The following is a 27706-nucleotide window of genomic DNA, read 5'->3' as shown; positions in this document are numbered from 1 at the left end:
TCTACAGTAAAAATTCTCCATCTTAATGAGATAAATGATCAGTTTTTCCATGATGCAATAAAACAGAAGTATTTAAGCTCTCTTCTCTTTCTTCAGTGGTTGCCTGGTTTGCCTAAGTTTCCTAATATGTGAATGCTTCACAGACTTCAAAGCCTGAGCCCTGGGAGCGTGCAGTGTGATTATGCTTTTGCTTAAAAATGTGAATATTTCCCACTTCAAGCATACTGAATTTCTTTCCACCTAAGGCTATAAAGAAAATAAACAACTTGCAAGAGTCATACAAATAATTTTAAAATGGGAGGCCTGTTCCCTTTTTCACGTAACTTTTTCCGAACTAATCACTTAGAGGGTAATTGACTTGCAAAAAGATCCAGGAGACCTACACAGTTGAATTATTATTTTTGATCTGTCCCAGAACAGTGCTGCTGTTTCTCATAACAGAAAATGATGACCTCCCTCTAGACTTTTTACTTACCGCTTTAGCTACCACTAGCAACCTCACACCTGTTTAAGCTGGATTCAGATCAGAGACATTAGATTTGAATATTTAATTGATTCCAAAAGACCTATGTAGCATGGAGAAAGGAATGCTTCCCTAATTGCTTATTTTGGGGAAGGCTGGCACACAAACCACCTAAAAGGTTGAAAGCCCTTTCTTTTTACATTTAACATTTACATTTTACATTTACATTTATATTCACATTTCTTTCCAAATAACGTAAAAGCAAAACAAAATAAAACAAAAAAGCACCAAATCTTAATTAAACAAGATAGGGAAGGAACCGATAGCTTATTTGCCATGAAAGTTTCAAAGGGTGCCACATCCTTGAAGTCTATAATATTCAGTTTAGCGAGGTACTGAGATCTTGCCATTGCTTCAAGGCCAAAGCAAGCAGTCTGAAATCCTAGTCCTGCTAAAAGTGTTGGGAGTCAGACACTTAAATAGTTTTGCTGATTCTGATCTCCTGGCTTTAGCTTTGGGCTGCAGGGCTCTTATAGCCAGTTGGATGGTGACTCTTTCAAGCTTGATGAATGAAGCTTTATGCAGTTCTGTGTATGTGTGGCATTTTTATTTTTATTTGTTAATACTTTGCAAACTATGAGGTAGGGGCAGGAGGAAGGTTATATGTATATTAAATATCCTTGAACATTCTCCATGAATATCTGTTTTTCTGTCCCAAAATGACATCCCATCTCTGCAGCTGTTGGGGCATGTGTCAGTTTGGCACCTGGACTGCTTTTTGGTGATGAGTGATATTATTTCAGTTTATCAGAGTCTTCTTGCAACCTTACTTAACATTAGACCATTATCCTGGGCCCCTCCTAAGTCACAGCATGACCATCCACTCAACAAATCCCATCTACTCCTGAGACAAGAGATTTCAGGGTTTTTCTAGAGGTTTCAAGATAGGAGTCATGAACTCCAACTGCCAAAAGGCAAGTGCCATGCGTGGAGGCCCAGAACCTACTTACACTGCAATGAGTAGGTTTGATATCATTTTTTATACTCATTCATAGACAGGAACATCTTCTCCAGTGTATACAGATTAGTATTTTAGACTTCATCGAGCCCTAGAGACAGAGTTGTAGGTGTAACCCATGGGTTAAACATAGCAAGTTGACAGTCATTTGCTGTTCTGAAGGGCTGAGATCCTTTAACCGCTTGAAGTCAATAGTGGTTCAAGTTGCTTGAGACTTCACCTGGTGTTGACCATATTTGAAGAGAAGGTGGAAGAGACACTTATTTGGTGTGGGATATCTTTTCATCAAATTATTATTTTGTTTAATTTTCAGTCTTCCCAGGTGGAAATCTTCAGAGGCCTGAAGGTGTTTCAGATGCATCTCCATAGACATTGTAAAACCATGTAAGTCTGCGTCATGGACGTATTTGTCCATACAATTTTGCTATAAGCAGAGACTTTCAAAAAACATATCTTCACATTTTATGCAGTGATCAAATGATATTAAAAACTAATTCTATCTCGGAGGCAAAGGTATGTCTAGGGTAATGGGACATTAGAACTGAATAACAGATAATGTGCTTACAGATTCAAGGGATGCAACCCTAAAAAATCAAAAAGAATAATTAGAAAGGTTTTATGATATTTATTTATTTATTTATTTTCAGTTTCTGAGGGTTTTGTTTGCTTGATTAATTCTGGATACCTGCTATCTGGGAGAAAAAAAAAAAAAAAAGTTAAAACATCAGAAGAAAATGTGAAAACAGCCATGTTTCAACAAAGCAGCACAGTTCTTCACTATGGAAAACCCATAAAATGACAGGAAATGGCTTAATGTGGTAGGTGTTCATTTTTAAGGGTTCTGTTGACAGAAGTTGATGAGTGAAAATATTGTATTTCATTTTTGCCTTTTGTTCAGTAAATAGCCTGGAATTTTGATGCTGCCTAGAGGGACAGCTTTGTACTATGGTGGTCTAAATTGGGAATTTTCATTAATGTAACCAATCAGATTTTTTTTTTTTTTTTTAAAAAAAAAAGGCTGAAGTCAAAGAGAAGACCAACAAAAAGCACCACAACGTTTATCTTTTACTCATCTGGAAGAGTTTATTTTAAACATGGAACATTGTTTGCTGCTGTGGAAATGAAAGTGAGAGAGTTGCAGCTTTCTTCCAATGCCATCTGGCAGATGATTTACTTGCGTATGGTATTCACTAATCCAAATAACCCTGTGTGTGGTAGCATTGTCTCTTTACTGATCATGCAGCTGAGTTGGCTGAACCTTACATGGCTCACACAAGGCTATCAACAGCACAGTACAATAGACTGTTTAAAATTAGAACAGTGTTTAGAAGAGGGATACACCAAATTCATTATATCTTTACATTTTTAAAGCATTTTACTTATCTGAGTTTTCAGTGTCTTCATGGCTTCATTCGACTCTACTCAGGCTTCTGCCCACTGAATTCAACAGTTGTAGCCTCAATGCTCAGGGATCAGAGCATTGGGAATCTATTCCTAGGTTAGTATCCTTGCCCTGATGATAACCATATTTGTTCCTGTAAGGTCTCTTCCTGACCTCATGAAACTTATATTCCTGCTGAATCTAGCTCTAGCTATTTCATTATTATATTAGTGCTAAATACTGCCTTCTCTTGATGGAATATCAAAGAAAAAGCTATGAATGCTCATTTGGGGAATCAAAATTAAGGAGCTGATCACAATGTATGAGTAGATGGATGCGCTCACTTGGTTATTTTTATTTATATTCTATGGAGAGATTGGTATTCAGATAGTCTTCTATGCTCAAGATTATGCAATTTCTCCCTTCTCAATATGTTTGTTTTGAGTGATTTTTTTCCATAATACCTAACTCTGTGCCTGAAAGCTCTCTAATTTTGGCTTTGGATTCCACTCTTAGATCTAAAGACCTAAAAGTTAAGTGTTGACTGTGCCTTATATGTAGGTAATTCTGTTTTTCAGTTGGATCTGACCCTGGTAGGTCACTTCAGAAAGTTAATTTTATCATTCAATTTGCAATTGTCTTTTTGGAAGGTATCTTTTTGATTTTAAGGAGAGTTGAGATGTTTTGAAAGATAGACCAATATAACTCATAAGTGAAATTAAAATACACACACTGCAGATAATTTAGTAGCAGAGATGGGGAAGGAATGGAAAACACAGTTGTTTTTCTGAAGACCAGGTGATTTTTTGAACTCACTGTCCACATCAGTTTTGCTAAGCATAAAACCTACTTCTTCATCCACAAGCTAAATGGGATAGTAGGGCAATTTTCATGCTATCATAGTCTGTTCTAGAGGCATGGGTACATCCAAACTTTTGTCCATGAGTGTCCTTGGTCCAGGCTGACTCCTGAATGACGCAAAAAGCTTTTTTGGAAAGTGTTAGTTGGCTGGAGCCAAAACTGTGCCAAGAACTACCCTAAGTATTAAACAGTGTAGATGATCAAATTTCAGTGCCTGAGCTGGCGCCCCATCACTCCTTAATTGAGTGGAATGAGCGTAGCCAAAAAATGCCCCCCTTCCTCCCCCAAGTGTTAACAGAATAGATATGATTTTTTCAATTTAATTCCGTGACATCCAGAGACTGTTCTGGAAAACTGAAGCATATTTTCTCTTACTAATTTTATTGTACTAAAATTCCACTGACTTTGCTGCAATTTCTATTGACTAATCCTGTAAACACATGGAGAATCAGTATTGTTATTAATATCACCATGTCGTCATGCTTTATTCATTTTCAATTTTATAGCTATAGTCTGATCACTTGGAAGTTTGTCCACTAACCTAGCACTGGACTATGGAAATCTTATTTTATCAAAATGTGTTATTCTTGGACTAGATTTCACAGTTACACAGTTGCACTTTATAGATCCATAGATTTTTTAAAGCCAGAAAAGGCCCTTAGATTATTTAGTCTGACTTCCTGAATGACACAAGCCATTTAATTTAAACCAGTTAGCCTTGTGTCAAGTCCAGCAATTTCTGTTTGGCTAAGGCTTATCTTCTAGCAAGATGTCCAGTCTACATCTGAAGCCATCAGTAGTTGGAGAATCCATCACTTCCTTTGGCAGCGTATTCCAATGGTTATCACCCTCTCTCTTAAAAATGTGTGTTTTGATTCTTGCCTAAGTTTGTCTGGCTTTCACTTCCAGCTATCACCTCTCATTACGCCTTTTGTTGTAAGATGAGAGTGTTGCTGTTACTGCTTTGTGTTTTCTCCCTGTGGTGATACTCACACATTGTAATCACTGAAATCATCGCTAGATGTTTTTATTAAACTCAACAGACTGAACCCCTTTAATCTCTTTCTGCAAGGGCCTGTTCCAAGGTTTCAGATAATTTCTGTAGCTCTTCTCCACATCATATCCAATTTTTTACCTCTTTTGTGAAATGAGGAAACAAGAACTGGATGTCATACTCAAGCACGTGTCCATTTATAGGCAACCCTAGTTCTTCTCAATGCTTTCCTTCTGTTGCTCTAAGGCGATCAGTAATTTAAACGTGCCTGGGGATGTTCCCTGGCACTAAGGGCAGCTGGAATATCACAATCTGCATCTGTGCTCTTGAACACTCTTTATCTTCCAGAACAGGGTGTCTGCATCCAAACTGCTTTCTCGGAAGGTTTCCTGGCAAGTCATAACACTTCAGTTGCACTTGGGAATTGTCTGGGAAAACGCTGGCAAAGGCCAAAACCATCCAGAGACCATAATAACTGCCTTGTGGTACTGATGATCAAGGAATAATGGCCAGGGACATTTCCTGACACTTTTAAATTCAGTAGTGTTGTCAAAGAGTTCCCAGTTCCTCACAGAACAACATCTTGATATTTTAGCTTCAGCAAAATTATTAAAAGCATGTTTCTCTTAATCGCTTTAAGACACGTGGAAATCAGGTTTGGTGACTCATCTGGTCACCTAGGTTAAATGAAGTCATACTCAAATAAGAGACAAGCATCTCCTGATTTTCATTTGCCCCATTTCTCATAGATTCCTGCTTTTGAACTAATGCTCTGCCTAGTAAGATTTATCTCTTCGCACCTCACCCCTGAAAATAAAGGGCACTTGGATGATTAAGAACCCAAGTACAACTTTTCATGACTAGGCTTAGGTGAAATGACTCCTCAGCTTTTATGACATGACTCTACTCCTTTGGGGATTACTCATACTAGTGGCACTTATGTATCTAAATCACATATGTATTTTTTTTGTGAAAATATTACCCATAAATGTAATTTATTTGTACAGATACAATACAGAAATTTATTTTTATTTATTATTATTATTATTGTAGGTATTGGGCAGGAAACAAAACCTCCTATCCTGCTATCCTGAATTTTGAAAAATCTCTTTTTAATGTGTTTTCCTTGATACAGCAACACAAGAAATAATTAACATATTCTACATTTGCTGGTCTCCAGACAGGAGGGCGGACAAGATCTGTGTATCCTTATATTCTTCTGCATGCTCCCATTCTTAGAGTTTGTAACTAAGTTTAAAGCTGTAAAAGCACATTGAAATACTGCAACACAGATCTCATTTTGGTCACACTGATCTGAAAATCATGTACAAAATAACATTTGTATATTTTTGCCATAAGGTCATCAGATGGAGCTGTGCATGGACCTAGTACTGAATGCTATGAAATGTGAAGACATCCCAGCTAGAGATAGCTAGGCAAAACTAATGTAGATGCAAATTAGTCTGTAGTGTTTGGTCATGGGGCCAGGACTAACCCCTTTTTTTTAACAGTGTGGAAGTGCCTTTTGAAATATAGCTATAATTAATTTCTTGTCAAATGGAGGCAACAAAAAGGACTCTGATTGGTGAATGCTTTTGGGTTAGGCAAGGGCTAAAGGTGAGTCTTATGACTTCTTTTCACCTCCTCCAAGAGACTGGTGCTGGTGAAGCAAAGAATGCTGAGTATGTCATATTCAAGTTGTGCTTCACAGGTGAGCTTGTTAGTAGATACTGTCACAGGTTTCTGCTGTAGATGGGGCTGTGAATTCTGATAGGTTTGGACTGGATTCCTGTTATATTCAGCCATAATTGCTATAGGGCAGTAACTCTTCAAAAAGAGTGGAAATGATGACATGTATAACTGCTTCAGTCACCCAAGGTAAATCTACCTGCAAACATGAACAAGGGCATTTTTTTTTCACTTATAAACAATCTTTAATATCAACTTGAGTGAACATAAAAAAAAAAAAAAAAAAAAAAAAAAAAAGTTTAAATTGCTGCCTTCACCTCCAAAAGCATCTGTTCAGGAATAATTTGAAACATTAGCTGATGCTGGAGTGAGCCAGAGCAAGAACTGTTACTCACATACAGTCGGGATTTATTATTACTTTCATTAGCTTTAATTATCATCACCTCCATTGACACATACAGTGTTTCTTTCATCACTGTGCAAGGGGTTCAGACACTACAGCAGCACTCTAATACTTCTCAGCATCTGCCCATCTGGCAAGCCTTTGTTCTCTAAAGTTTGTTCTGCCACCGTCGATTTTAGTTCAGCTATCTTGCAGCTCATCAGGGTGGTGAGACCACTTAAAACAAATATTTCCTGGGCAAATACATCCCTGTTGGTTTGCTTCTTCAGAACCTCGACAATGAATCTGGGTAGATTGGGTTAGCAAAAGAAAATGTACAGGCAGATATTTATGATGCCATTCTGTTATTTTTAGTGCACCATACATTCAGCATTTTCTTCCCTTTTTAGAGGAAGATCATTTAGATGTTTCTTTGAAGACTAATCTGGGAATGTTGGCAAAGGCCAGTTAGTGTAACATGTGCAATTTATTATGTTAACAATGTCTGATGAAACAACAAATCTGAATAATCCTGCCGAGCACAGAGAAAACATGCACTCTTTTTTATGCTGTACTTTGATTTGATCTTGGTAGACTACAGTTAATATATTTTGAAACAAAATATGCATGGCAAACTGTTTTCATAAGACTCCAATAAAATTCTTTCTCTTTTTCATTTTTTACTTTTTCCTCTCTCTCAATCTTCCCTTCATTTTGTTCAAACAAACCAAAAAAACACCACATATTTTACCATCTGTAAAAAAAAAAATAAATAATTGTTAGCTGCTGCTGTTAAAATTCTGAAACTCTGTTTCAGTAGGTTTCTGTTCATCCTATGCACAATAAATAATACTGCATGGATGACAGTAGAAAGAACAAAGTCATTCATGAAGTTATTAATAAACTCTTTTTGTTGTTGTTGTTGTTTTTGTTGTTTTTTCCTTAAGGAAACCAAGCAGCTAAGCAAGTTGGAACTTCATTGCCTGAAAATGATTGAAATAGAATAAGGGGCACAGTTAATAGTCAGGCATTTAATATAGTAAGAAATCCGTTTACATTGTTGACTCAGTAACTTATTTGCTGTACTATTGATTTGATCTCTGCCAAGAGAGGGCTAAGGGCTTTGTCATGGCTTTGTTACATGTATTGTAAGAGCTTATATAGAATGGCTGGAAGAAAATGGTAATGGGCAGGTTTGGACTGGCTTGGAAAAAGCCTGAGAATTTGTGACTGTAAAAGTCAAACTCCTCCTCATTGTTTTTCAACTCTGCAATATTGTGCAAGATGTACCCTAAAGCACTGAGCATACTTCACTGTAAACCCCAGATGCCCATGTGGCATTGCACCAGGCAGGCCACACTAGAGCACTGAAGATTCATTTCCATGTACCTTAGAGAAATGTTTTCTCAAGTTTCAGTCTTTCTGCTTAAAGCTTTCCACTGCTCACTGTGGGGGATTCAGAAGTGTAAGTTCTATTGATTTTCCGAGAGTGTTTTATTTATTTATTTTATTTATTTTGTGTGTGTATGTTCTTGATTCTGTTAGATGATGTTTTTAAAAACAAAAAACATAAACCTCCTTCCTGACTGCTAACTACCAACAGGGTAGCTAGTGGCATTGCACTGGAGGAAGTCAGCAAACAAACCCATGTGTAAATGAATGGCATTAACCATCAAATTAACTTCCTCAGCAGTGGGGAATACCGTAATTCATTAAAGTTCCACTTCTATTGTCAATTTACATCTAATTTACAATTTTATTCTAGGAAAGTTTATCCCTGTTTTTTGTTAGCTAGATTAACTTTAAACACAGTACTTAAATTATGTTTTTTGGATCTTTCAGCAAGTCAAACTGGCTGCCAGTTCTCCAGAAATGAGCAAATTGACTGTTTCTTATGAAATGTAGTGTTTGTTTGAAATTTGCACTGGGGCATGGCCATGTGTTTGTACATATGCTTTAAGGATGGATCTGCTCTCTGTTCATAAATTATAAAATTGCTTTTCAGTACTCCCTATGAATTCATCCTGAATTTGATGTTAGTTCAACATCCAGTGAGATTTCAAAGATGAAATTAAATAATTTTTTATCTATTAGCCATGACTGCTGAACTCTTCAATAATGAGCCTCTGAAAGTAACCAGCAAAAGAAACCCACCTTGCAGGTGTTTTTTTGTTTTGTTTTGTTTTGTTAAATGTATTTCACAGAATATATTTTCATTTTTCTGCACACTTTTGACTGGTAAAGTTTGACTCTGTTGCCTTAAAAACTTATATATGAATGAAGAGGTAATGAAATGAGGACTTGAGGAATAACTGAATGCTGGGAAGTTTTCAGGACATTAATACAACTGCTTAAAATGTGCCATTATCAAAGATTCAAAAAATGATCATCTTGAGTAAAGTTTGTGTTTAACTTCTTGTTAAATACGTATACCTATTTTCCAGTAAAATCTTCTGGTCTTTCTAAAGTTTAGAAAGAGCAGAAAACAAAATAATATATTCAAGTCTTCCTTTACAAATTTTCAGAGAGAAAGTGTAATATCCTGTATGCCTTGAAGAGTTAATTATAAAATATATATTTTTATAAAATACATTGGCAAACAGAAATATGAGTGTCAGAGGCCAGATACCACTGGTGATTTCACATTTTAGAAGATGTTGCTCTATTTGTAAGCCAGTGTCTGAATTATTCTAGTGAAATACCCTCATTGACTAAATTTATTTTGTGAACATTCTGTCCATTCTAGAATCCAAATCTGAAAGTTACAGCTTTGGCAATGCTGTTAAACTAGACAAAAACAAACAACAACAACAACAAATATCAAAAACCCATACAAGCAAACAAACAAACAAAAAAGTCTAGAGATTCAGAACATCAGCCTTATTTAGCAGGGGACAGACACAAAAGTCTAATTTGCTATGAAGTAAAGCAAACACTTAGGAGTTTATTGAATTATTGAAGGCTTAGAATGCTTGGGACAGAGAGTTAGTTTCACCTTATGTCAGATGAAAATTTTTCTTTCATGTATCTTGAATATTAGATATCATATAAGATTTTTGACTTTTTCCAAGAGATGGTAGCTAATAAAAATAAAATTTAAAAGATCTTTAAAAAAATGTTTCTTGTCATCCACAGAAAATAGATCTTCTTTTCCTGGAAAAATGAAGGCATTTAAATGGTACCTCAGGAATGACACTTCTTTTTCATCCTAGTTATACCAATTCTACTGAATACAGTATTCCAGTGGTGATGAAGCATGTGATATCTATAATAATGTGCAGTATGTTACATATAGGATGGATGTGAAAGACTGAAAACAAAGTGATCTGGTCAGACCATTTGAAATGTTTCTAGAACCTGCTTTCTGGTCACATATTATTTTGATTGAACACTTTCTTCAGTCAAAAATAATTTCTGGAACAAGTACTTTAAAATATACAATTATTCAATTTATGTATGATATTTGAAACATTGCCCTTACTTTCTCAGGTAACTGGTGAAACAGGTCAGAGCTCGTAGTTCTTCTGTCAGCACAAATTAATTTAAAGGTCTCCAGTGTAATAATAATAATAGCTTTAAATTGTTTATGGTGTTGATTTTAATAAACACTGCCTAACATAGACCAGTGCCCAGCATAACTAGTTGATTCACAGCCAACATGATATCATCTTTCACTGGTGCTCTCAAGAAATAGCACAAACAATGAAGATGTCTGAGGTATGTCACAATACTGTGATCAAAAGGAATGTAATATTTAAATATTATAATAAACCCAGTGATGTTTTCTGAAATAGAATGATTTTAATTCAAAAACATCTGCTTGAAAGTCCAAAGAGATTAGAAATGTCCGTTTATGAAAACATACTAATTAAAGGCTCTAAATACTTAGAATAGTTCTATGGCTATGTAAGTTAGTCCAACTGATAGCAAAACTCGACATGTTTCATATTATTTCAACTTCTTTTATTTGAACAAGGGAATAGATAAACAAAAGAAAATGATCCTGTTGTTTTTTAAATTTTGTGAAAATATAACCCGAACAAAGGTCAGTCTTCAAATGCATGGTCCATATGGTTTGGCTGACACAAGTAGCTGTAAGGATAATATCACTTTGCAGAAACAGTGGGACTCAGCTCTCTAAAGATCTATGTAGTAGCAGAATGGAAAGAAAATGTAAACCAAACTGCTCCTTTATCCACCAGTTCTGATACCTCAGATATATCTGAATCTTTGGAAGAATAAGCTACTGCAGCTTCTAGGTCTGTTAATAAAAAATCCAAAAATAATTTTATTCTAATTCATATTTTAAAAAATGGAATATCTATTTTTTGCTGGCAAGCAAGTTTTCAGGTGTCATTATCATAAGTGGATTTCACAAACTGCTATACTGTAGAGGAATGGAGAAACTTTTGAGTTAAATGTGGTGTCATTATTTAAAAGAAACTGCTGTTAAGTTTGCTCCTTTACACTTTTACTAGTTCTTCCCACTGAGGAGACCACATTGTGGAATATCATTCTCCTTATTCCTTAGAATAAACAAAGTTTTACAGTATATATGCACTAATCTAATGTTTTATTGAAACATTAGGATTACGATATATGTATATATGTGAATGTCTACTTATTTCAGGCTTACTTCATGTCAAAAAACAGGTGGTCAGGACAAGATCACTGGGTGAGTGATTTGTCCAGATAACCATGTGCATTCTATAGTCTGCAGATTGGGCAACATGAAAAAAAAAAAAAATAGTACAACCCAACAAAGAATTCACCAGAACTATATCTGAAGAGGCATTTGAGAATCAGACTAGTAGACTAAAAAGGTAAGGTGTATAGATGTCCCAGTACTAGCTCACTCATGCTTTTATTTCTCTCAAGACACATTAATAGGGATAGTGTACTAATGCCAAGGATGCTGCTGCAGCCAGAGGCCTGCTTGACTTGGAGCTGGTGGTTTCTGAAGTTGCTTTACATCTGTAACCAACTGTCTAAGCACTACACATCTGCTCTGGGGCAAAGGCAAACATAGGACCTTAAATGAGTTCCTAGAAGTGGATTAGATGTGCTTACAGGGCAGGTTTCTATTCTCATTTGAGAGCCATGGATGGATGAGAAACTTGCTAAGGTTGCTCTCACGTCTAAGTATTCTTCATGTACTTTCAGCTGTAAATTAACCATACGTTCTTGACCATTGTACTGAAAGCACACCAGTTAAGAGGCAGTATGAGAAACTTCCCTGCTCATCAGTTAGCCTCTGTGCTGATGGGAACCATGCTCTCCTTCATGGAGGCCATGAGTCCCTGAGGAAGCATGACTAGTCATAGGAGAAAAACCCATGCCAATCCTCTGGCATGGAAGGGTATATTTCTGGTTACACAGTAAATGCTCTCTAGACTGATTGCCTGTCACTTGAGGGTATATTACAGTGCTACAGTAGGCCTCACAGGTAAACTCTCAGTGCTGTAAAGCTTTGTTTTCAGTTATTTTCCAGCTCACAAAATCACAAGACAAAAATGTTCTGCCCAGACTCCATGCACAGTTCATAGAAATATTAAAGCACCAAAGAGTGGGATCTCAGAGCTCCGAAAACAAAATGGAAATCCTCCAGCAAAAGCCAGAAGCTGAAGAGGCAGGGCTCACTCTCAGCTGCTGCATGCAGAACAGAGTCTATCCCATATAAGGTTTAAATTGATATTAACTAATTCATGGAGTTAGATGACTAAAACCAAGGTATAATAATTTGAAAATAGTAAGCCTTTATGATACCCATATGGTTAGATAGACTGAGGTTCAACCTGTGTCAATGGTGACATATATAGGCAGATCTACTTAATTGTTCAAGCTAAATAGTGCTCATTGTGTTTTGTGGTATTCTGAGATGGAACACCACATTTTTATTATTATTTTATTTTTATTTTTTATTAAACCTCTGTATTGCATCCTGTGTACTATACCTAAGGATGAATTGGAACAATATTTGATTTTTTCACAGAAATTGTCCCTGCAATTTTCATTCTGCTGTAGACTGGATGAATCTGGGTGAATCTGGCTGGATTTTCCTTACTGGTAGAGTAAGGGAAATGGGAGAAGCCAGTCTCCCCTGTAGTGGCAGAAATAACAATAGTCTGTAATCTAAACAAGTATCATCACTTGAGCCTTTACTCACATAGTGCGAATTGCACATCTGACAGAGCTGACTGCAATTCTGAAGCAGATAATTTTATTTAAATAAATAAATCTATAGAATCTGGATCTCCCCCTTCTGCTCTCCCACTTGCAGCTGCTGATTCCTGCTCCCTGCTTTAGCTGTACATCAAAAGAACTTTTCAGAGACAAAGCTTGACCACACATATGTTGTCTTCCAAACTAACTGTTTATGGAGACAGTTCTTGGTGTTTGACACATCAGACATCAGCAGTAAGAAGTAAAAAGCAGCCACATTTGTGTAGCAGAAGAAACGAGGAACAACTTGGTGCTTTAGCATCACTCTTTTACCATTATCTCTTTGTATCTAATTATCTTCCTTAGAAACCATCAAGTGAATTTCTGGGGATATTTTCCTTACCAGATTGCTCCCAGTCAGCAGAACAGGCTTGGATCTCTTTATGTTTTGTTGCCCTCTAACCCTCTTCAGGCAGGGTCAGCACCTTCAAGCTTTCCCATATGCTCTCACACAGTAAGATATACAACACATAAGGTCTGTCTCATGCCATGAAAGTATTATTCTAGTAGAATCATAGAATCATTAAAGGTGGAAAAGACCTCCAAAATCATCTGGTCCAACAATCCCCCTACCACCAATGTCACCCACTAAACCATGTCCCTATGCACCACGTCCAACCTTTACTTGAACACCCCCAGGGATGATGACTCCACCACCTCCCTGGACAACCCATTCCAATGCCTGACCACTCTTTCTGAGAAGAAATTTCTCCTGATTTCCAACCTGAAAGTAGTAGGGTGCAGGACCCCCCACAAATTATTTTTAACACTATAAACTGATAAAAGTTTTCAAATAGTCATGTTTCAGGACCACAGAAATACCATACAGAGCTAAAGAAGACCCATTGCCAAGTGCTATCTTGTGAGGATATGGCCAGTCTGGTCTGGAAGAACTGTCTGGATGTGACCATTATGTACCACTTGGGCTTGAATCACTCCCTAGGGTAAATGCATTTAGCAAGAGAAACAGCCTCTCTGAGTCAGTTCCTCATCCTTTCTTCACAGACTTTCTGTAAAGCTATGTCTGTAACATCATGAATTTTCATGGTATAAGATAGACTGCATAAGTGCAACCACTATTCAGAGAAATCAGATGCATCACAAGGAATATCATGTACTTCAAGACTTGCTTGATCAAGCCTAATGGATGTAGAAGTGGAGGTGACTCATCAAACAGTGTTTCTAGGAATCTTTAAAACTGATGCTGAAACAATATAGTAAAACAAGAGAATAAACATATCATTGTTACTAATTTAATAGTAATTAAAAACCTGCCAAACCACTGGCCTGCAGCCTCAGGTAAACCTTTTTAGTTTTCATATTGCAGGAGGAAAGTAGTTTGCAGATGTCTTTAATCAAATGTCAAGCTTTCCTACCAGCCAGTTCCAAACACATCAGTTCTTGAAGTCTGGTGTCTTCTACACGATATTAAGCATTTATTAATAATGCCTAAAAGATAAAGCTCTATTTCTCTTTTCGTCTACAGAGATTAATGTTTGTGATGCATTCTTTCCCCACCAAGATATTAACTGTTATTAAGAGCTCCTTTCTCTGGAAACCTTTGAATCAATAACATTTATCTACATAATGTAAGATCTATAAATCAAAATGACACAATTCATTCCAGTGGGAACTATACAATTCACACCAAATCCAACCTTCTTCCCTGCACTTTCCTTTCTGCATATCTTTCCAAACAGAATTTGCTAGTATTTGTTAATACTGAATGAAAAATAAATATATACCTCTCTTTATGGAAGAAATAATGTTTAATAACCACAATGTTTATTTTTACCTTTGGAACTCATTCAGATATACCATTGCCATGGATAAAATGTATAACATCAATTGTACAGAATAATAATAACACCCAGCTGTTAGACTAGTACTCTGAGATCTCAAGGTGCTTTATAAATGGAGTCCGTGTAATTACCCACTTTGGACAGACACAGGAGCTGATTATTTTTTCTCATGGACATTCATATGCCAGTAGTAGAAATCAGTTTGCTGGATTCCCAGACCGTACCTAATGAGTCACACTAAGCTGTCTTTGAACAGTTGATACAAGCCACATTCCAGCCATAATTTAATTGGTTTTAGCAAGAAGACTTTTTGATACAAATGAGAATTATTTCTCACAAGCATGGTGCTGAAACCATTCCTCAGTTTCAGGGGCAAGATCACTATATCTTAAGAACTATTTTTCTGCATTGTGAATGGCTCTAGGTTCCTGGCCAAAAGCTCTGAGCATACTCTGCCAGTTCTGTGGGCTGGGATGACTGGCCAAAGGCCCACTGGCGGTAAACTGGGAGCACCATGAGCATCTCTGAGTGTGAGACTCATCTTGGAAGCACCTCTGCATTATATAGAACAGAGAGTCCTGGAAAAGAAGGCAAGAAACCAAAGAAACAGATAGAATATCTCCTTTTTAGCACAGCTAAGGGTGTTTAACAGAACAATCATTGTTTTGGACTAGCTTATACAACTAACCAAAAAAAGTCCCAGTGAAAGCTTACTGATTTCAGCAACATTGCAGTAAAGTAAATGCAACAGAAAATACTTTTTAATAAAACTGTTTATTGGTTATGGCAAGAGACTGGGAGTTGAAACTGGTCAGATTTATGCATAACCTTATGGTCTGCAATACTTACCTGCAGAATACTTAATTTAATGTTCCCCAATGTCTCAGGAGTCTTCATACTTCAGTAACATTCACATAGTTACTGAAAGTTTTCCAGATGAAAGATGTGTGCAAGAGCAATTACTGAAAGAGCTAATACTGTAATTAGCTGCAGCAGTTACTATTTCCAAGTACTAGTCCAGACTGAGGCAAACTAAGACTGTTGGCCTAAGAAGTTGACCCCACTACCAACTGAAGGCTCCAGAATAAGCATATTCCAAGGAAGTATGTGGCAAAGGAAACACGTCCCTCTATGACTTCAGATCCATATCTAGAAAAAAGTTGGAATTAGATGTGATTTCAAATAACACAGCTGATACCCTATAGTGTTAGTACTATACACATGCTTACTTAGAAAACTGAGCTTGCTCACCTCTGTTCAGTTGCATGGTTCCATTACTTCAGTGCTTTATGGTCAATGCTCAGCATGACACAGTTTTGCACATGGAGGCTGTTCTGCAAGACCAGAACAAAACTGTTGATTTACATTAGCAAAATCTATGGAGAGGTATGCTCAGAACCTGTCCACGTTAATTGAATTAGTAAGATTTACTTGCTCATTTTGGTAAATAGAGAGAAAGAGAGAATATTAGGTAAAGTCATCCCCCAGTGTAAGTGGGTTCACTACCACTAGAGTTAGTGGAATGGAAGCTGCATGAGTTATACATGGTATAATTCACTATAGGCTCATTGAGTATAAGACCAAGGAGACCACTGTGATCAGTTATTTTGACCTCCTGCTTAGTACAAGCCACAGGACTTTCCTGAATCCTTGCAAACACAAATCTCTCTATTCTATATAATAGAAAACCATAAATGTATACGTTACCCGGAGGTACTGGTGTTTATATTACATAGGGTTCTGTGACTAATTTTGGTTCATGCTGTAGGACGTGAAATGAAATGAAGCTGTTCTATCTCAACTGGATCACAAATGAAACACCCTATAATATGCATAGAAGCACTCGTATGGTATAAATAATATTTTTAATCAGCCATTGAAATAATAATATAAAGTTCATTTTATTAACATTTGAAAAATAAATGTCTTCACCTCCCTCAACTGGACTTTAAAGGAGGAAAGTTTTACATTCCCTGTGAAAAAAATAAAGTAAAAAATGTTTAGAGAAATGAGTGATCTGACTGGTTAGAAATCACAAATCGCTAATAATAATAAGCTCTCAATATCAAATGCCAAACAGCTGCAGAGCCTCTTAAACCTAAGTCCTGGTTCTTGGAGTATAAGGTGAGTTTGGAAAAGAGAGGATTGCCAAATCCACCACAAATGTAGGCTGGAATTTTTCTTTGAATAAATCACTGTCACTCTTGATAAAACCATACAAAAGTATCCTGGCATGAGAGAATGCTGCACATAATAAAGACAGATCCCATGAATCCTCTCCAGAGAGAAAAAACAAATCCAGCCCAGATAGTCTAGTAAACAACCCTTTCAAAATCAGGAGGTGATAGGTATAGAATTTATTGGATATATTGCTAAATATTTCATGCTTTCCCATTACATGACAAGGTACTACACAGTTTATTCAATTGCATTTTGCCACCTGGTATAACAATATATAAAAGTCAAAGAGAAATTATTTGGAAAAGTCATATGAATGTTCAAATAATAATAATAATAAAAAACTAAAACTAAAAAAAAAAAATAATGATTATGCCTGTGAGCCTTTTCCACACACTTGTGCTTTACATGGCAGGTGTCAAAATTTCAATTCATATATTTAAGAATTACAGAAAGTTTTGAATTCTCAATATGGAATATTCACCCTTAGTAAGTGCCAAATATCCCAACTTTACAGATACCGAAAAATCAGTTCATCTACAATTCTTTGTCAGTCCCTCTCACAGACCTAGTACCCTCCGAACTACGTAAATACAAATCACTGCTGTAACTGTTACTTTTCAGCACCCTGTGTTATGGAAACAGTGAATCACAGAAAAATGGAGTATCCAGGCTTCTAGAAACCCACAGAAGAGCTATAGAACTCAGTCTGTGAGCAACTTCTGAAGTTCCTTCTGCAGAAAATATTTATGCTGTGGAGCACCTTTTGGTGCCTTGATCCATTTGAACTTCATAAGCTCGTCAGAGCAGCAATGCAGTAGACTGAAATGTGTGGCCTGCCGGTGCCTAGGCAACAACAGTGGCTAGAAAGAGAGAAAGAGAAGGAAAGAAAGAGAGAAAGAGAAAGAAAGAAAGAAAGAAAGAAAGAAAGAAAGAAAGAAAGAAAGAAAGAAAGAAAGAAAGAGAGAAAAAAAAATGTTTTTTTTTTTTTGTTTTGTTTTGTTTTTTTTATTCTTTTTTGTAATTTTTGCTTTTTTTTTTTTTTTTTTTTTTGTTGCTTTATTGAAAAGAAGTTACGCATTACCTTGTCATGGGGAAACAAGTAAGATCTGACTAGAAAAGAGTTTTCTCTCTCTGATTTACTCTATAGTCATTCTGAGTTTGCCAAATCCAGATTCCTCCTGCCAAGCTCTATCCAGGATCATCTAGAATTCTTACTTAAATACAGTCTAGTATGACAGCAAAATATTTATAGGGAGACAGAAAAGAATTCTCCTCAGTGAAGGAAAATGGGTTTACAGAAATAACACTGGCATGCACTATTGAAAAGACAGTTCAGTTCCACAGTTCTGTAAATCTCACCTTCCTCCAGCCTTTGAGGATGCTGCAAAAAACAGCTCATACCTGACAGGGGGAGTGGTGATTTCCATAGCAGAATCTACTGTTTTCAGTTCCTTCGTCCTTGTTCAGAACAAGAAAGGGAGGGAGATGCAAAGCTTCACAGGATTAGAATGATTCATTAAATCCAAGTAACTTAAAAGAAAACTGACTGGTGTAGCTAATATAAAATGTATAAACAAAGCAGATGTGTCAACATGTCTAAAATCCTACTCCCCTGACACCAAAACACCCCTCTATATAAGATTTAAACTTCTAAATGCAACTGCAGAGTGAGGGACACAGGACTCAACTCAACATTGAATTAGACCAGTATTTTTTTCACAGCTGAAAAAAATATAATTTTCTCTTCATTTGTCACTACTGACAACACATTGGTTACAATAATTGTTTGGGATCAAGGTTATCACTGTTCAAGACCTTTTCTTTTCTTTTCTTTTTTTTTTTTTTTTTTTCCTGACGAGGCTGTTTAGAAGGATCAAATATGGCCCCATAGCATCACTGAGTGGGAGGAAGGGAGTATTTGAAGCCAGTGAATACTTATTACAATTCAGAAAAAAGCTAAAAATAACCCTTCCCGGAGAATCCTCTCATGCTCATTTTGATTCAGTTAGCTGTTTTAGCTTGTGCTTTACCTGAATAGTTTTTACACAGAGTAGCTCCCCATCCACCCCCTCAACCCTTCTACATAGGTGCTTCATATAGCCTACAAAAAAACTAAGACTTGGTGGCTGGGATACTGCTTCCATGGGCCTCCACATCCTTTGTGAGGGCTCAGATGATGCTCATGTTGGATAAAAAGCAGGGAATGACCACATTTTTCCTGAAGCCTAATCTGTAGGCTGTGTGTTGACAGCAGATTGGGATAAAAAAGTCCTTAATTTGTGACTTGTGAGGGATGATTTAACCACTGAGTTGCTCCGTGCTGCCAGAACTGAGGTAGCTGGGAGCTGAGAACCAAAGTGGAGACACCTGAGTAACTGTAACATGGACTTGAGGATTACAGACACTGGTTACACAAAGATGAGGTAGTTGCTGGGAAAAAAAAAAAAAAAAAAAAGAAAAAAAGATGATAAAAAAAAAAAAAAGGATGTTGTTGCATGTGCAAGTTGTTGCACATGCAAGTACTGTACTGAAATATAATTCAGAATGAACTTAATTCACTTATTCTGGGGGGATGCTCTTTGTGATGCTGGACAACCTAGGACACATGTTGGTTGGTCTGTCTCCTATTCATACTCTGGGAAGACAACAGTTATGCATCCATGCAGATATACTAACAGATTAATTGTATCATGGTTTTATGACATGAAGGGAATGAAGACAGGGACTCCAGGATAGTCTAGAAATGGATACCCTTTATTGTTTCAATGCCGGATCTTATATATTTTTCTGAGCCAGCCACACATGTTGCACGAGGCTAGCATGCATGGTTACAGGCTTCTGATTGGTGCATTCCTTTCGATCATGTTTAGGTCATGCGACCCCTTATAGGCTTGTCTGAGTCTAGAAACGTCTTCTTACTTCAGCCTGCCTGCCACCCTATGCCCTTCTTCTTAATCCTTACTGCACTGCTGTATCAATCAATTCTAGTTTATCACCAAACAGGTCACCCATAATAACAGGACATAAAGAAGGGAATGTTTTATACAGTCACAGCAGCTTCATTATTATCCCCCTTAATAACCAGCCTGTGGGAATACCCCAGACCAAAATACGGACTTCACTGTAATGAATGGAACTTTAGTAGTATTGGGTTAAAGGAAAAAAAAAATAATGTTAACCTTCCTTATGAGATAAGCATCAATAGAGCAAAGTTCCTTTGCCATTTCCATTGTAATAAGGAATGCCTGATGGCTTCACAGTCATGGATTGAACTTCCAGTTTACAGTCTCCAATAGATCAGTGTTTGGAGCGAGCCTAGCAGAGGATTCTTCTGAAATCTAGAAGAAATTCTAGAAGGAATTCTAGAAGAGACTTATCCATTAGGACTTATTTTCCTCCATTATCAGCCTTAAACCTTACAGTGCGAATAAACTGGGAAACACACATTATTTACAAGGCTTTCCAGTTATGACAACTGTGAAGTATTCTGGAAGAGAGCAAAATAAATAAATAAATAAATAAATCTGTGTTCGCATGCATATAACTTTGTTCTTCCATGTCTCATCCCCTCTTTTTGCTGTTCCCCAGTTGTACACCAGAGAGCAGCACTGTGGCACGTCCTGTGGTCTCCACCAACCTTCTCAGGAGTCTCTGTTCTGGATCATTCTACATGAAAAAATTCATCTCTCTCTATAGAGCCCTTGCTATTATGATTAAAATAAACAAATAATAAAAAGTTTACATTATTTCCTCTGATAGATTTTATCCAAGCATTACCTGGATTCATGGATTCCTAATATTTACTACTGCTGTCTCCTTAAGAATAAAGATATGTGTTGAACATATAATAATCCAAAGAATTCCAAAATTATGTTATGTTCTCTAGATTGTACTACCCTGCTACAAAGTGATGCTCTGGAAAAAAGTCTTCCTTTCCTAATTTTTCTTGCCCCACCTACTGCATTCTTGCTTGTTTACCAGTTGTTTAGTTTATTTGTTTCTTTTTTTTTCCTTTGTGGTGGGAGGTATTTAAATTGCTGTTGTGTATTTAGCTAGGATGGGAATATTTTCTTCATAACAATGCATGTGTCTAGCTTTCCTTAGCTGTCTTCCTCTGTTAAAATGTTTCCTATCTTCATCCTAGACTACAGTGTCACCCTGAATTACAGTGACATTACTGCTATTTTCATCAAAATATCACTGAAGAGCCCTAGGCACATATTGTACCACAAAATTATTTATGTTATTACTACACAAGAGAGAATCTTCTCCCCAGCCTGTATTAATATCTACACAATTCAAAATTCAAAATTATGTTTAAATGTTATTGTTTATAAAATGACCTTTATCAGACTGTAGTCATGGAGTATAACATGGTATACATAATCTTCTTTCAGCAGTATCATAATAATTTAATAATCATAGAATCATTAAGGTCAGATAAGTCCTCCAAGATCATCTGGTCCAACCATCCCCCTACCACCAATGTCACCCACTAAATCATGTCCCTAAGCACCATGTCCAACCTTGAACACCTGCAGGGATGGTGACTCCACCACCTCCCTGGGTAACCCGTCCCAATGCCTGACTGCTCGTTCTGAGAAGAAATTTCTCCTAATTTCCAATGTAAACCTCCCCTGGCACAATTTGAGGCCATTCTCTCTAGTCTTATCACCAGTTATATAACAGAAGTGCCCATTGCCTCCATACTTTTTCATCAGAGACCAAATTAAGTTTGGGTGCCTGGTAAGAACTCAGAGAAGCAAGTGAGATCATGGTCAAAAGTGGAAAGCAGATGACAGGAAAAGTAGAGCTTGGAACACCTAACTCCAAAGGGGCCCCACTGGCCAGGGCATTGCTGGGAAGGTGTGGCTTCAGTTTCTTACTCTCCTGCATGACCCTACATGAATGTTTAGGAGGTAAGGGTGTTTCTGTGGATATTTTTCTAAGACTCAGATACCTTCATTTTGTCGACAGGATACAGCAATACATGATTTCACTTTGTCTGCAGGAATCTCTTTTAAAGTTCACCTATGCTTTCTCATAATATGCAAAACAGAAGAAGTTTAGAAATCCAAGCAATATGCAAAAATGGGGAACGAGCAAGTGTAATTCTGTCCTCTCACTGCAAATACTTTATACTCTGCTTGCTAGGTCAAAAAATCTTTTGTTGCTGTTGCAAGAACATGCTTCCATGGCTGGAACCGTAGAAAAAGGCAACAATAGAGTGTGAGATGCCCATAGAAGGTGCTTCAGAATAAAGATGAGGAAATGCCAGCATGGTGGGAGTAGTGCAGTCCCAAGAATAAGTGCCAGGATCTACATATTACATAGTGCATAGAAAAATCAAGACTTTCCTCTGATTTCTGTTTCTAAAGAGCATCTGTGAGCCTGGCAGGGGAGAATAATCTCTGTCTTTAAGAGACCTCAGCCTGTAGGATCTGGATACCTGTTCATATCAGGAGCACTCACTACAATGGAGTTAGCCTACAGCCCATCTCAGAAGAGTGAAAAAAAAATATCCTTTTTTTGAACTGAATATCAATATCTAGCACTTAACTGGAGAGCCTGTCACACAAGAAAAAACAGTTAAAACACGGGGGGGAAAGAATTATACATGATATCACATATTATGCAAAGGAAAACAAAAGACTATTGCACCCAGTCATTCTTCATAAAAGTTCCCAGTACACAAGAGAAAACTCCTTCTTGCTACTCTGAACATTTTTGTTTGTTTGTTTGTTTGTTTTTTATATAGGAAAGGTTTCCTAGAATAAAATTAAGTAATGTTGTAGCTGACAGATGGACTTTTTCACACACTTTATGTCCTTATGTCTTTTGCTTCCAACAACTGAAGGTCAAGCAGTACATCGCTTAGTCTGGCTCTTGCATGGACAAAAATCCCAGTGAACTATGGCATTGTTTGACTTTATCTTACATTCCCAATGCATGGGCTTCTCCAATAAACAGCAAGTGACATTTTGGCAAGAATGCACTCTGGAAATAGAGTGGAGATTGTCATCAACATCTCTATATTAGTTATCATAATGTAAGATTAAGACAAATTCTGACTTCCCAGACTGTATCACCATGAATTTCAAATAGCCTACCTAGATTATCCTTGTTGGATGCTGCTATCTTCATTACTTATTACTGTGCATTAAGTATTACATAATGTCTATGACTTGTAAATATTTGATTATAAATTCAAATACCTGTAAAATTCACAGTTAAATATTAAACACAGATAGGTTGAAACACAGATGTTTCTTGCTGGATTTAGTCCAGAAAGCCAGAGTTAACACCGGGACTTCCCAGCAAAATGGTTACAGACTCCTGAATTTTGGGAGTATGGCTGGGACCAGTCACCAATGTCATGCTCTCCTTGCATACTCAAAAAAATCTTACAGCTCCTTGTCTATAATGATTGGACAGTACCTGAGACATTGCTGTTAATTACATTATATTCTTATGCTTCTTAGTCCTCCTTATTTCCATACCTTCCCACCCCTTCCCTGTCACTCTGCTTACAACCCTCCTCACATCTTCCTTTTTATGTGCCCTCATTTGAGAATGTTATAACTCCCCTGGTGCAGAAACTGACATTTCACAGTTCTCCTCCCACTGCTAAACACCTGGTGCTTTTCTCCCTCTCCACCTCTTACTGCAGGATTTTCTGCCTCCATTGCCCTGCTCCTCTCCAAAGCTTCAGATACAACATAAATACCTTTACAGTTGTGGCTTTCATTAAGTGTTTTTAAAGAAGGTATGTTGGAGGTGTTTTCCAAGTCCATCCTGTAGCAATCAATTAGAGTTTTTCTTATATTACCAGTACTAGGCAACGATGTATTTGAGTCATATTAATTGCAGCTGGCCCAAGCAATAATTTCCAAACTTTATATATTTCACCATAAACCTTGTCCATGTCTGAAAAATCTAGAAAATGGGCATGTAAGCTTAGTTAACATTGTAACATAGCGCTTCCACCTGTACCAGAATAACTAGATAAACTTTCACAGTCATTCAAAAAGCAGGCAAATAGCAACAGAAAATATCTTGCTTTGGTCCCCCTAGGCCTCCTAAGAAGTCATTTTCTATATTTTCTGAGCCCATGGATCAGCAACAAATCCTCAAATACCATAACTGGCTTATAACAGCAGAGATGTCAATGCTATTAGTAACTTATCTGCTCAGAACAACTAGTGCATGCATCCCTGTTTGGCTAAATAGTCTTGCCCTCATCCTACCTCTACATTTCCTGCACATAAAGATAACGTTGGTGTCTATGCTTGCCAATCCACTGCTGTGACAGTAACCAATAGGAAAAACATCAGGCCAACAACTCAAAACATTTGGCTGCTCACTGCAGAGACCTTTGGAACACAAAGAGAGTTCATTGCAACAGGACTTTAAGGCATATGAACATAGGTTGGAAAGGACTTACCACCTTCAGCCTCCTGAGGCTGACAAGAGATTATGATGATGACGTCTTAAGGAGAGAATTGTTTATTTGTGATAGAAACTGGGGAAAAATTGGTTACTTTTTGAACTGTAAGCAGAATTTAACAAAGCAGCTTTCAGAGACATTTCCCTTATCAAAGTGTCTTGCAAAATCTGAGGGTGAGGAAATGGTTGGAGAACTCACAACTTTTCAAAACTCCAGCTAAACGTGAAAATACAGCCCGGGAACTGGCAGAGAACTGTCTTTCCATGAGCAGGGAGTTGACAGAGAGAAACCTTGCAATAACCCAGAAGTAGGTGGGAAAGGACAGGGAGATTAATATGATTCTGAAAAGACAAGCAGCCCTTATGGAAAACGTGCTACACTGAAGCTTTCTTACCACTCTCCTTTCCTCGACCCTGTCCTGTGCCTCAGGTGGCTCCATTTTGGGATCCTTCAGCATCCAAGTAGTCATCAGACTGGAAAAGCAAAGACCTCAGGGACCCAAAGCACAGCTTTTCCTCACAGGGCACAGACCACAACAGTGCCCGACTCAGATCCCTCCAACACTTATAAGACTATTGCTGCAACAATATTGCTTCCAACTTTTCAGATTCCTGAAGGGTCATCAAGAAGAAAACCCAGTCAAAAACAGCTGCAACCTGTAATGTTCATGGCTGTGGGAGCTGTCTGCATTGTACTGTCACTGATAAGTTCAAATCACAGTATTTGCCCCATTTTCCTTTTTTTTCTTTTTTTTTTCTTTTATTTTTTTTTTTTCAATTTATAATGCTGCCAGTATGTATCTACTATTTTCATGCATTTGCATCCTTCCACTTGCAGTTTTCTAAACAAAAGCAATACTTTTACTCCACTTCTATAATTTTGGATGGCATTTAACAATAAAAGTGCATCTACTAAACTTTCATCAAATAACTTACAGAGTTTTAAAACAAAGCATAAAAAGATGGTTTGTGACAAAACAAAACATTTTTGGATTCCTGGTAAAAATACTTTAGAAAGCTGAACAAAGCATGAGTAAAACTGGCATCAAGCAGTAGCAGTATAGGCATCTGTGGTTTAAATATGTCTTGTACTAAATGGTGGTACATTCATAAAATAATTCCTGGAAAGGTTCAGAAATCCTAATAGGAATCACACACAATTGAATTCAAAAATCCACCCCTCCCCAGAGTCAAAATACAGAACACTGCATCTGCTAATTTGGAGGGAATTTCTCTTGGTTTTCTTGTAAAAATCTACAATTCTGCTGCCCGAAGCTCAACCACTATTGACAAGTTGTAATAAAAGACAACAATAACCTATCATTCTCTATTGTATTTTAATACAGCAGCTACGTCTCCTTTAACAAATAATTTGAGAGAAGAGGAGCAGATCAGTTGATCAAAGCTGTACCTCCTAAAGATTCTTCATCTACCCTACATGTGATTCACGATTATAACTTGGTCAAGGTTTAGGAGGTATCCCTGGACTAAACAAATAAACAAAGAAAACAAACAAAAAACAAACAAACAAAAATAAAATATTGGTATCAGAAGACCAGACAATGTCATATACAATCTTACCCACTTTCTCTAAGTATATGTATTCTGAAGTTTTCCAGGTGATTATTAAAGTAATAATTTATTGTTGTTGTTGTCATTGTTATTCAGTTAATATATCAACAAGATAGGTAGAGTCTGTATGAAACAAAGATAAGGTATGACTAACTGAAAATGCCTGTAACAGACTAACCAAGGCCTGAACCCACACCCACCACTCTCAATCAACCATCTACAGATTGGCTTCCTGGCACTGTTTTTGGCATCAAACACCCTCCTAAATAATTCTTGGACTCAAAACAGATATCACAGGCTAACGACCACTCCTGGCTTTGTTTTGGAGGGGTGTCAAAGGCTTGCAGTATGAACGTGGGCCTTGCCATACCAGATGGCCTCAGGGATAAATTACAGTTCTTGGCCCATTTAATTTCCTAGTCCAGATGTTGTTTCTCTGTCCATAGTGGAGTTGGTACCTCATTTTCACTAAAAATAGAGGAATGAGCTGCTGCAGCCCTCACACTGTACAGCAGATCATTATGAATATTTCTGGAACTGCCTGATTAATCCGTCATTATCTGGACTTCCTGACGGCACCCTGTCACTGCTTCTCAGCCTGATCCTGCAGCACAACCCCTTCCTGTCAGATAACACTCAGTTCAAAGGTCCTGAAGAGCATGGAGTGAGGTGAGGTGTCTCCAGAAATGTGCTGTGAGAGTATTCGGTCTGAACTGGGAAGGTCTGTAAGTAACTCATAATAAAAGCCTGGACAGACTATTTCCCATCAGGTACAAAAAATATGCAGAGAACCTTGGCTAAAAGGCTATTCTTTTCTATGTCCTGGTCTCAGAAGTTACAAAATGAAGCCAAGTGATATTTACAACTGTCATGCATTGTACAGTACTGTATACTCTCTATTTGCAAAATATATATATATATATATATTTCTCGTAAGATCTCATTCTTATCTGAGATGAGTCCCTGTTGATATTTAGGACCTATATTGAAGCTGATTTCAGTTATCTAAAGTTATACGTACCTTCATTTTCTACTTGTCTAGCACCTTTCAGCCTATTCCAGAGGACTGAAGTGCATCCTATATTTTTCTGAAGGGCCTTACTCTGGACATTACTCTGCAAACCAATTTTCTGTCTTGCTGGAATTTTCTCACAATACAGGAGACACAGAGAAGGTCCCCATATTAAGGTGCAGACTGAGCTGTGGAGATGACTTTGACCTTTTGGCCAAAGATTATTCTGTATCTTCCCCTACCTTGATCTTATTTTTCTCCATCGTCTTCACTGTTGCTTTTTCCCCATTTCACTTATGTCCACGTGCCAGCCTTGCTTTTCTTTTCCCAATTTTAGCTCTATACTCCTAACCCAGGTAGTCATTATGCTACAGTTTAATGTGGATGTAAGTGAGCATTCATCAGAAGAGGGATCCCAATATCCCTCTACATCCCAACCATTTTCCTTTACCTATTCTCAGTTGCAGTGGTCAGTTCTTCTCCCATATCCAAAAGCCTATGCATGTCCCTAGCGTTCAATGAACAAGTCATCTGCATGTTTTAGAATGGGACAAGAAGTGATATATAGTAAATATTTTAAAAATATTCACCCCAAATTTCCTACCTTGAAAATCACAGTGCTGGTTGTAACAGTTGGCAAAATCATAATCGTGGCCAACAGGTCAAGGGAGGTGATCCTTCCC

The 27706-nt window shown here is 37.3% G+C and overlaps 1 long non-coding RNA gene across 1 annotated transcript; it reads left to right on the top strand.

Annotated features, from left to right (window-relative positions):
• Positions 1-1772: 1772 nt before the first annotated feature.
• On the top strand, positions 1773-20844 carry LOC118165133. Its single transcript, XR_004749895.1, has 2 exons — positions 1773-1865; positions 20582-20844. It is a non-coding gene; the product is annotated as an uncharacterized LOC118165133 (long non-coding RNA).
• Positions 20845-27706: the final 6862 nt, after the last annotated feature.

Source organism: Oxyura jamaicensis, chromosome 3 (genome assembly GCF_011077185.1).
Source record: "Oxyura jamaicensis isolate SHBP4307 breed ruddy duck chromosome 3, BPBGC_Ojam_1.0, whole genome shotgun sequence".
In the NCBI taxonomy this organism is placed as follows: Eukaryota; Metazoa; Chordata; class Aves; order Anseriformes; family Anatidae; genus Oxyura; species Oxyura jamaicensis.
This window is presented reverse-complemented; position numbering and strand designations above follow the sequence as displayed.